The sequence below is a fragment of the Megachile rotundata genome, unplaced genomic scaffold (genome assembly GCF_050947335.1).
Source record: "Megachile rotundata isolate GNS110a unplaced genomic scaffold, iyMegRotu1 scaffold0019, whole genome shotgun sequence".
Taxonomy (NCBI): Eukaryota; Metazoa; Arthropoda; class Insecta; order Hymenoptera; family Megachilidae; genus Megachile; species Megachile rotundata.
In genome coordinates, this window is record NW_027473316.1 from 5,304,887 (window position 1) to 5,318,674 (window position 13,788).

Consider the following 13,788-nt stretch of genomic DNA (forward strand, 5'->3'; position numbering starts at 1 on the left):
TGTATGATTGTGATTGCATGATTGTGATTGTATGATTGTGATTGTATGATTGTGATCGTATGATTGTGTTTGTTTGATTGCGATAGTATGATTGTGATTGTATGATTGTGATTGTATGATTGTGATTGTATGATTGCGATTGCATGATTGTGATTGTATGATTGTGATTGTATGATTGTGATTGTATGATTGTGATTGTATGATTGTGATTGTATGATTGCGATTGTATCATTGTGATTGTATGATTGTGATTATATGATTGTGATTGTATGATTGTGATTGTATGATTGTGATTGTATGATTGTGATTGTATGGTGGTGATCGTATGATTGTGATCGTTTGATTGTGGTTGTATAATTACGGTTCTATTATTGTGATTGTATGATTGTGATTGCATGATTGTGATTGTATGATTGTGATTGTATGATTGTGATCGTATGATTGTGTTTGTTTGATTGCGATAGTATGATTGTGATTGTATGATTGTGATTGTATGATTGTGATTGTATGATTGTGATTGTATGATTGCGATTGCATGATTGTGATTGTATGCTTGTGATTGTATGATTGTGATTGTATGATTGTGATTGTATGATTGTGATTGTATGATTGTGATTGTATGATTGTGATTGTATGATTGTGATTGTATGATTGTGATTGTATGATTGTGATTGTATGATTGTGATTGTATGATTGTGATTGTATGATTGCGATTGTATCATTGTGATTGTATGATTGTGATTATATGATTGTGATTGTATGATTGCGATTGTATGATTGCGATTGTATGATTGCGATTGTATGATTGCGATTGTATGATTGCGATTGTACGATTGTGATTGTACGATTGTGATTGTATGATTGTGATTGTATGATTGTGATTGTATGATTGTGATTGTATCATTGTGATTGAATGATTGTGAGTGTATGAATGTGATTGTATGGTTGCGATCGTATGATTGTGATTCTTTGACTGCGATTGTATGATTGTGATTGTGTGATTGTGATTGTATGATTGTGATTGTATGATTGTGATTGTATGATTGTGATTGTATGATTGTGATTGTATGATTGTGATTGTATGATTGTATTTGGGAGATTGTAATTGTATGATTGCGATTTTATGATTGTGATTGTATTGATTGTGATCGTATGATTGTGATCGTATGATTGTGATTCTATGATTGTGATTCTATGATTGTGATTGTATGATTGTGATTGTATTCTTATGACTGTATTATTGTGATTGTATGATTGTGATAGTATGATTGTGCTTGTATGATTGTGATTGTATGATTTTGATTGTATGATTGTAATTGTATGATTGTGATTGTATGATTGTATTTGGGAGATTGTAATTGTATGATTGCGATTTTTAGATTGCGATTGTATGATGGTGACTGTATGATTGTGATTGTGTGATTGTGATTGTATGATTGTGATTGTATGATTGTGATTGTATGATTGTGATTGTATGACTGTGATTGAATGATTGTGATTGAATGATTGTGAGTGTATGATTGTGATTCTATGATTGCGATTGTATGCTGGTGACTGTATTATTGTGATTGTATGATTGTGATTGTATGACTGTGATTGTATGATTGTGATTGTATGATTGCGATTGTATGATTGTGATTGTATGATTGTGATTGTATGATTGTGATTGCATGTTTGTGATTGTATGATTGTGATTGTATCATTGTGATTGTATCATTGTGATTGTATGATTGTGATTGTGTGATTGTGAATGTATGATTCTGATTGTATGATTGTGAGTGTATGATTGTGATTGAATGATTATGATTGTATGATTGTGATTGTATGATTGTGATTGTATGATTGTGATTGTATGATTGTGATTGTATGATTGTGATTGTATGATTGTGATTGTATGATTGTTTATGTATGATTGTGATTGTATAGTAGTAATTGTGCGATTGTCATCGTATGATTGTGATTGTATGATTGCGATCGTATGATTGTGATTGTTGAACTGCGATTGTATGATTGTGATTGTATGATTGTGATTGTATGATTGTGATTGTATGATTGTGATTGTATGATTGTGATTGTATGATTGTGATTGTATGATTGTGATTGTATGATTGTGATTGTATGATTGTGATTGTATGATTGTGATTGTATGATTGTGATTGTATGATTGTGATTGTATGATTGTGATTGTATGATTGTGATTGTATGATTGTGATTGTATGATTGTGATTGTATGATTGTGATTGTATGATTGTGATTGTATGATTGTGATTGTATGATTGTGATTGTATGATTGTGATTGTATGATTGTGATTGTATGATTGTGATTGTATGATTGTGATTGTATGATTGTGATTGTATGATTGTGATTGCATGTTTGTGATTGCATGATTGTGATTGTATCATTGTGATTGTATCATTGTGATTGTATCATTGTGATTGTATCATTGTGATTGTATGATTGTGATTGTATGATTGTGAATGTATGATTGTGATTGTATGATTGTGATTGAATGATTGTGAGTGTATGATTATGATTCTATGATTGTGATTGTATGATTGTGATTGTATGATTGTGATTGTATGATTGTGATTGTATGATTGTATTTGGGAGATTGTAATTGTATGATTGCGATTTTATGATTGTGATTGTATTGATTGTGATCGTATGATTGTGATCGTATGATTGTGATTCTATGATTGTGATTCTATGATTGTGATTGTATGATTGTGATTGTATTCTTATGACTGTATTATTGTGATTGTATGATTGTGATTGTATGATTGTGATTGTATGATTGTAATTGTATGATTGTGATTGTATGATTGTGATTGTATGATTGTGATTGTATGATTGTGATTGTATGATTGTGATTGTATGATTGTGATTGTATGATTGTTTATGTATGATTGTGATTGTATAGTAGTAATTGTGCGATTGTCATCGTATGATTGTGATTGTATGATTGCGATCGTATGATTGTGATTGTTGAACTGCGATTGTATGATTGTGATTGTATGATTGTGATAGTATGATTGTGATTGTATGATTGTGATTGTATGATTGTGATTGTATAATTGTGATTGTATGATTGTGATTGTATGATTGTGATTGTATGATTGTGATTGTATGATTGTGATTGTATGATTGTGATTGTATGATTGTGATTGTATGATTGTGATTGTATGATTGTGATTGTATGATTGTGATTGTATGATTGTGATTGTATGATTGTGATTGTATGATTGTGATTGTATGATTGTGATTGTATGATTGTGATTGTATGATTGTGATTGTATGATTGTGATTGTATGATTGTGATTGTATAATTGTGATTGTATGATTGTGATTGTATGATTGTGATTGTATGATTGTGATTGTATGATTGTGATTGTATAGTAGTAATTGTGCGATTGTCATCGTATGTTTGTGATTGTATGATTGCGATCGTATGATTGTGATTGTTGAACTGCGATTGTATGATTGTGATTGTATGATTGTGATAGTATGATTGTGATTGTATGATTGTGATTGTATGATTGTGATTGTATAATTGTGATTGTATGATAGTGATTGTATGATTGTGATTGTATGATTGTGATTGTATGATTGTGATTGTATGATTGTGATTGTATGATTGTGATTGTATGATTGTGATTGTATGATTGTGATTGTATGATTGTGATTGTATGATTGTGATTGTATGATTGTGATTGTATGATTGTGATTGTATGATTGTGATTGTATGATTGTGATTGTATGATTGTGATTGTATGATTGTGATTGTATGATTGTGATTGTATGATTGTGATTGTATGATTGTGATTGTATGATTGTGATTGTATGATTGTGATTGTATGATTGTGATTGTATGATTGTGATTGTATGATTGTGATTGTATGATTGTGATTGTATGATTGTGATTGTATGATTGTGATTGTATGATTGTGATTGTATGATTGTGATTGTATGATTGTGATTGTATGATTGTGATTGTTTGATTGTGATTGTTTGATTGTGATTGTATGATTGTGATTGTATGATTGTGATTGTATGATTGTGATTGTATGATTGTGATTGTATGATTGTGATTGTATGATTGTGATTGTATGATTGTGATTGTATGATTGTGATTGTATGATTGTGATTGTATGATTGTGATTGTATGATTGTGAGTGTATGATTGTGATCGTATGATTGCGATCGTATGATTGCGATCGTATGATTGCGATCGTATGATTGCGATCGTATGATTGTGATCGTATGATTGTGATCGCATGATTTTGATTGTATGATTGTGATTGTATGATTGTGATTGTATGATTTTGATTGTATGATTGTGATTGTATGATTGTGATTGTATGATTGTGATTGTATGATTGTGATTGTATGATTGTGATTGTATGATTGTGATTGTATGATTGTGATTGTATGATTGTGATTGAATGATTGTGATTATATGATTGCGATCGTATGATTGTGATCGTATGATTGTGATTGTATGATTGTGATTGTATGATTGTGATTGTATGATTGTGATTGTATGATTGTGATTGAATGATTGTGTGTGTATGATTATGATTCTATGATTGTGATTGTATGATTGTGATTGTATGATTGTGATTGTATGATTGCGATTGTATGATTGTGATTGTATGATTGTGATTGTATGATTGTGATTGTATTATTGTGATTGTATGATTGTGATTGTATGATTGTGATTGTATGATTGTGATTGTATGATTGTGATTGTATGATTGTGATTGTATGATTGTTTATGTATGATTGTGATTGTATAGTAGTAATTGTGCGATTGTCATCGTATGATTGTGATTGTATGATTGCGATCGTATGATTGTGATTGTTGAACTGCGATTGTATGATTGTGATTGTATGATTGTGATAGTATGATTGTGATTGTATGATTGTGATTGTATGATTGTGATTGTATAATTGTGATTGTATGATTGTGATTGTATGATTGTGATTGTATGATTGTGATTGTATGATTGTGATTGTATGATTGTGATTGTATGATTGTGATTGTATGATTGTGATTGTATGATTGTGATTGTATGATTGTGATTGTATGATTGTGATTGTATGATTGTGATTGTATGATTGTGATTGTATGATTGTGATTGTATGATTGTGATTGTATGATTGTGATTGTATGATTGTGATTGTATAATTGTGATTGTATGATTGTGATTGTATGATTGTGATTGTATGATTGTGATTGTATGATTGTGATTGTATAGTAGTAATTGTGCGATTGTCATCGTATGTTTGTGATTGTATGATTGCGATCGTATGATTGTGATTGTTGAACTGCGATTGTATGATTGTGATTGTATGATTGTGATAGTATGATTGTGATTGTATGATTGTGATTGTATGATTGTGATTGTATAATTGTGATTGTATGATAGTGATTGTATGATTGTGATTGTATGATTGTGATTGTATGATTGTGATTGTATGATTGTGATTGTATGATTGTGATTGTATGATTGTGATTGTATGATTGTGATTGTATGATTGTGATTGTATGATTGTGATTGTATGATTGTGATTGTATGATTGTGATTGTATGATTGTGATTGTATGATTGTGATTGTATGATTGTGATTGTATGATTGTGATTGTATGATTGTGATTGTATGATTGTGATTGTATGATTGTGATTGTATGATTGTGATTGTATGATTGTGATTGTATGATTGTGATTGTATGATTGTGATTGTATGATTGTGATTGTATGATTGTGATTGTATGATTGTGATTGTATGATTGTGATTGTATGATTGTGATTGTATGATTGTGATTGTATGATTGTGATTGTATGATTGTGATTGTATGATTGTGATTGTATGATTGTGATTGTTTGATTGTGATTGTTTGATTGTGATTGTATGATTGTGATTGTATGATTGTGATTGTATGATTGTGATTGTATGATTGTGATTGTATGATTGTGATTGTATGATTGTGATTGTATGATTGTGATTGTATGATTGTGATTGTATGATTGTGATTGTATGATTGTGAGTGTATGATTGCGATCGTATGATTGCGATCGTATGATTGCGATCGTATGATTGCGATCGTATGATTGCGATCGTATGATTGTGATCGCATGATTGTGATCGCATGATTTTGATTGTATGATTGTGATTGTATGATTGTGATTGTATGATTTTGATTGTATGATTGTGATTGTATGATTGTGATTGTATGATTGTGATTGTATGATTGTGATTGTATGATTGTGATTGTATGATTGTGATTGTATGATTGTGATTGAATGATTGTGATTATATGATTGCGATCGTATGATTGTGATCGTATGATTGTGATTGTATGATTGTGATTGTATGATTGTGATTGTATGATTGTGATTGTATGATTGTGATTGAATGATTGTGTGTGTATGATTATGATTCTATGATTGTGATTGTATGATTGTGATTGTATGATTGTGATTGTATGATTGCGATTGTATGATTGTGATTGTATGATTGTGATTGTATGATTGTGATTGTATTATTGTGATTGTATGATTGTGATTGTATGATTGTGATTGTATGATTGTGATTGTATGATTGTGATTGTATGATTGTTTATGTATGATTGTGATTGTATAGTAGTAATTGTGCGATTGTCATCGTATGATTGTGATTGTATGATTGCGATCGTATGATTGTGATTGTTGAACTGCGATTGTATGATTGTGATTGTATGATTGTGATAGTATGATTGTGATTGTATGATTGTGATTGTATGATTGTGATTGTATAATTGTGATTGTATGATTGTGATTGTATGATTGTGATTGTATGATTGTGATTGTATGATTGTGATTGTATGATTGTGATTGTATGATTGTGATTGTATGATTGTGATTGTATGATTGTGATTGTATGATTGTGATTGTATGATTGTGATTGTATGATTGTGATTGTATGATTGTGATTGTATGATTGTGATTGTATGATTGTGATTGTATGATTGTGATTGTATGATTGTGATTGTATAATTGTGATTGTATGATTGTGATTGTATTATTGTGATTGTATGATTGTGATTGTATGATTGTGATTGTATAGTAGTAATTGTGCGATTGTCATCGTATGTTTGTGATTGTATGATTGCGATCGTATGATTGTGATTGTTGAACTGCGATTGTATGATTGTGATTGTATGATTGTGATAGTATGATTGTGATTGTATGATTGTGATTGTATGATTGTGATTGTATAATTGTGATTGTATGATTGTGATTGTATGATTGTGATTGTATGATTGTGATTGTATGATTGTGATTGTATGATTGTGATTGTATGATTGTGATTGTATGATTGTGATTGTATGATTGTGATTGTATGATTGTGATTGTATGATTGTGATTGTATGATTGTGATTGTATGATTGTGATTGTATGATTGTGATTGTATGATTGTGATTGTATGATTGTGATTGTATGATTGTGATTGTATGATTGTGATTGTATGATTGTGATTGTATGATTGTGATTGTATGATTGTGATTGTATGATTGTGATTGTATGATTGTGATTGTATGATTGTGATTGTATGATTGTGATTGTATGATTGTGATTGTATGATTGTGATTGTATGATTGTGATTGTATGATTGTGATTGTATGATTGTGATTGTATGATTGTGATTGTATGATTGTGATTGTATGATTGTGATTGTATGATTGTGATTGTTTGATTGTGATTGTTTGATTGTGATTGTTTGATTGTGATTGTATGATTGTGATTGTATGATTGTGATTGTATGATTGTGATTGTATGATTGTGATTGTATGATTGTGATTGTATGATTGTGATTGTATGATTGTGATTGTATGATTGTGATTGTATGATTGTGATTGTATGATTGTGATTGTATGATTGTGAGTGTATGATTGGGATCGTATGATTGCGATCGTATGATTGCGATCGTATGATTGCGATCGTATGATTGCGATCGTATGATTGTGATCGTATGATTGTGATCGCATGATTTTGATTGTATGATTGTGATTGTATGATTGTGATTGTATGATTGTGATTGTATGATTGTGATTGTATGATTGTGATTGTATGATTGTGATTGTATGATTGTGATTGTATGATTGCGATTGTATCATTGTGATTGTATGATTGTGATTATATGATTGTGATTGTATGATTGCGATTGTATGATTGCGATTGTATGATTGCGATTGTATGATTGCGATTGTATGATTGCGATTGTACGATTGTGATTGTATGATTGTGATTGTATGATTGTGATTGTATGATTGTGATTGTATGATTGTGATTGTATCATTGTGATTGAATGATTGTGAGTGTATGAATGTGATTGTATGGTTGCGATCGTATGATTGTGATTCTTTGACTGCGATTGTATGATTGTGATTGTGTGATTGTGATTGTATGATTGTGATTGTATGATTGTGATTGTATGATTGTGATTGTATGATTGTGATTGTATGATTGTGATTGTATGATTGTATTTGGGAGATTGTAATTGTATGATTGCGATTTTATGATTGTGATTGTATTGATTGTGATCGTATGATTGTGATCGTATGATTGTGATTCTATGATTGTGATTCTATGATTGTGATTGTATGATTGTGATTGTATTCTTATGACTGTATTATTGTGATTGTATGATTGTGATTGTATGATTGTGATTGTATGATTGTGCTTGTATGATTGTGATTGTATGATTTTGATTGTATGATTGTAATTGTATGATTGTGATTGTATGATTGTATTTGGGAGATTGTAATTGTATGATTGCGATTTTTAGATTGCGATTGTATGATGGTGACTGTATGATTGTGATTGTGTGATTGTGATTGTATGATTGTGATTGTATGATTGTGATTGTATGATTGTGATTGTATGACTGTGATTGAATGATTGTGATTGAATGATTGTGAGTGTATGATTGTGATTCTATGATTGCGATTGTATGCTGGTGACTGTATTATTGTGATTGTATGATTGTGATTGTATGACTGTGATTGTATGATTGTGATTGTATGATTGCGATTGTATGATTGTGATTGTATGATTGTGATTGTATGATTGTGATTGCATGTTTGTGATTGTATGATTGTGATTGTATCATTGTGATTGTATCATTGTGATTGTATGATTGTGATTGTGTGATTGTGAATGTATGATTCTGATTGTATGATTGTGAGTGTATGATTGTGATTGAATGATTATGATTGTATGATTGTGATTGTATGATTGTGATTGTATGATTGTGATTGTATGATTGTGATTGTATGATTGTGATTGTATGATTGTTTATGTATGATTGTGATTGTATAGTAGTAATTGTGCGATTGTCATCGTATGATTGTGATTGTATGATTGCGATCGTATGATTGTGATTGTTGAACTGCGATTGTATGATTGTGATTGTATGATTGTGATTGTATGATTGTGATTGTATGATTGTGATTGTATGATTGTGATTGTATGATTGTGATTGTATGATTGTGATTGTATGATTGTGATTGTATGATTGTGATTGTATGATTGTGATTGTATGATTGTGATTGTATGATTGTGATTGTATGATTGTGATTGTATGATTGTGATTGTATGATTGTGATTGTATGATTGTGATTGTATGATTGTGATTGTATGATTGTGATTGTATGATTGTGATTGTATGATTGTGATTGTATGATTGTGATTGTATGATTGTGATTGTATGATTGTGATTGTATGATTGTGATTGTATGATTGTGATTGTATGATTGTGATTGTATGATTGTGATTGTATGATTGTGATTGTATGATTGTGATTGCATGTTTGTGATTGCATGATTGTGATTGTATCATTGTGATTGTATCATTGTGATTGTATCATTGTGATTGTATCATTGTGATTGTATGATTGTGATTGTATGATTGTGAATGTATGATTGTGATTGTATGATTGTGATTGAATGATTGTGAGTGTATGATTATGATTCTATGATTGTGATTGTATGATTGTGATTGTATGATTGTGATTGTATGATTGTGATTGTATGATTGTATTTGGGAGATTGTAATTGTATGATTGCGATTTTATGATTGTGATTGTATTGATTGTGATCGTATGATTGTGATCGTATGATTGTGATTCTATGATTGTGATTCTATGATTGTGATTGTATGATTGTGATTGTATTCTTATGACTGTATTATTGTGATTGTATGATTGTGATTGTATGATTGTGATTGTATGATTGTAATTGTATGATTGTGATTGTATGATTGTGATTGTATGATTGTGATTGTATGATTGTGATTGTATGATTGTGATTGTATGATTGTTTATGTATGATTGTGATTGTATAGTAGTAATTGTGCGATTGTCATCGTATGATTGTGATTGTATGATTGCGATCGTATGATTGTGATTGTTGAACTGCGATTGTATGATTGTGATTGTATGATTGTGATAGTATGATTGTGATTGTATGATTGTGATTGTATGATTGTGATTGTATAATTGTGATTGTATGATTGTGATTGTATGATTGTGATTGTATGATTGTGATTGTATGATTGTGATTGTATGATTGTGATTGTATGATTGTGATTGTATGATTGTGATTGTATGATTGTGATTGTATGATTGTGATTGTATGATTGTGATTGTATGATTGTGATTGTATGATTGTGATTGTATGATTGTGATTGTATGATTGTGATTGTATGATTGTGATTGTATGATTGTGATTGTATAATTGTGATTGTATGATTGTGATTGTATGATTGTGATTGTATGATTGTGATTGTATGATTGTGATTGTATAGTAGTAATTGTGCGATTGTCATCGTATGTTTGTGATTGTATGATTGCGATCGTATGATTGTGATTGTTGAACTGCGATTGTATGATTGTGATTGTATGATTGTGATAGTATGATTGTGATTGTATGATTGTGATTGTATGATTGTGATTGTATAATTGTGATTGTATGATTGTGATTGTATGATTGTGATTGTATGATTGTGATTGTATGATTGTGATTGTATGATTGTGATTGTATGATTGTGATTGTATGATTGTGATTGTATGATTGTGATTGTATGATTGTGATTGTATGATTGTGATTGTATGATTGTGATTGTATGATTGTGATTGTATGATTGTGATTGTATGATTGTGATTGTATGATTGTGATTGTATGATTGTGATTGTATGATTGTGAGTGTATGATTGTGATTGTATGATTGTGATTGTATGATTGTGATTGTATGATTGTGATTGTATGATTGTGATTGTATGATTGTGATTGTATGATTGTGATTGTATGATTGTGATTGTATGATTGTGATTGTATGATTGTGATTGTATGATTGTGATTGTATGATTGTGATTGTATGATTGTGATTGTATGATTGTGATTGTATGATTGTGATTGTTTGATTGTGATTGTTTGATTGTGATTGTATGATTGTGATTGTATGATTGTGATTGTATGATTGTGATTGTATGATTGTGATTGTATGATTGTGATTGTATGATTGTGATTGTATGATTGTGATTGTATGATTGTGATTGTATGATTGTGATTGTATGATTGTGATTGTATGATTGTGAGTGTATGATTGTGATCGTATGATTGCGATCGTATGATTGCGATCGTATGATTGCGATCGTATGATTGCGATCGTATGATTGTGATCGTATGATTGTGATTGCATGATTTTGATTGTATGATTGTGATTGTATGATTGTGATTGTATGATTTTGATTGTATGATTGTGATTGTATGATTGTGATTGTATGATTGTGATTGTATGATTGTGATTGTATGATTGTGATTGTATGATTGTGATTGTATGATTGTGATTGAATGATTGTGATTATATGATTGCGATCGTATGATTGTGATCGTATGATTGTGATTGTATGATTGTGATTGTATGATTGTGATTGTATGATTGTGATTGTATGATTGTGATTGAATGATTGTGTGTGTATGATTATGATTCTATGATTGTGATTGTATGATTGTGATTGTATGATTGTGATTGTATGATTGCGATTGTATGATTGTGATTGTATGATTGTGATTGTATGATTGTGATTGTATTATTGTGATTGTATGATTGTGATTGTATGATTGTGATTGTATGATTGTGATTGTATGATTGTGATTGTATGATTGTTTATGTATGATTGTGATTGTATAGTAGTAATTGTGCGATTGTCATCGTATGATTGTGATTGTATGATTGCGATCGTATGATTGTGATTGTTGAACTGCGATTGTATGATTGTGATTGTATGATTGTGATAGTATGATTGTGATTGTATGATTGTGATTGTATGATTGTGATTGTATAATTGTGATTGTATGATTGTGATTGTATGATTGTGATTGTATGATTGTGATTGTATGATTGTGATTGTATGATTGTGATTGTATGATTGTGATTGTATGATTGTGATTGTATGATTGTGATTGTATGATTGTGATTGTATGATTGTGATTGTATGATTGTGATTGTATGATTGTGATTGTATGATTGTGATTGTATGATTGTGATTGTATGATTGTGATTGTATGATTGTGATTGTATAATTGTGATTGTATGATTGTGATTGTATGATTGTGATTGTATGATTGTGATTGTATGATTGTGATTGTATAGTAGTAATTGTGCGATTGTCATCGTATGTTTGTGATTGTATGATTGCGATCGTATGATTGTGATTGTTGAACTGCGATTGTATGATTGTGATTGTATGATTGTGATAGTATGATTGTGATTGTATGATTGTGATTGTATGATTGTGATTGTATAATTGTGATTGTATGATTGTGATTGTATGATTGTGATTGTATGATTGTGATTGTATGATTGTGATTGTATGATTGTGATTGTATGATTGTGATTGTATGATTGTGATTGTATGATTGTGATTGTATGATTGTGATTGTATGATTGTGATTGTATGATTGTGATTGTATGATTGTGATTGTATGATTGTGATTGTATGATTGTGATTGTATGATTGTGATTGTATGATTGTGATTGTATGATTGTGATTGTATGATTGTGATTGTATGATTGTGATTGTATGATTGTGATTGTATGATTGTGATTGTATGATTGTGATTGTATGATTGTGATTGTATGATTGTGATTGTATGATTGTGATTGTATGATTGTGATTGTATGATTGTGATTGTATGATTGTGATTGTATGATTGTGATTGTATGATTGTGATTGTATGATTGTGATTGTTTGATTGTGATTGTTTGATTGTGATTGTATGATTGTGATTGTATGATTGTGATTGTATGATTGTGATTGTATGGTGGTGATCGTATGATTGTGATCGTTTGATTGTGGTTGTATAATTACGGTTCTATTATTGTGATTGTATGATTGTGATTGCATGATTGTGATTGTATGATTGTGATTGTATGATTGTGATCGTATGATTGTGTTTGTTTGATTGCGATAGTATGATTGTGATTGTATGATTGTGATTGTATGATTGTGATTGTATGATTGCGATTGCATGATTGTGATTGTATGATTGTGATTGTATGATTGTGATTGTATGATTGTGATTGTATGATTGTGATTGTATGATTGTGATTGTATGATTGTGATTGTATGATTGTGATTGTATGATTGTGATTGTATGATTGTGATTGTATGATTGTGATTGTATGATTGTGATTGTATGATTGTGATTGTATGATTGCGATTGTATCATTGTGATTGTATGAT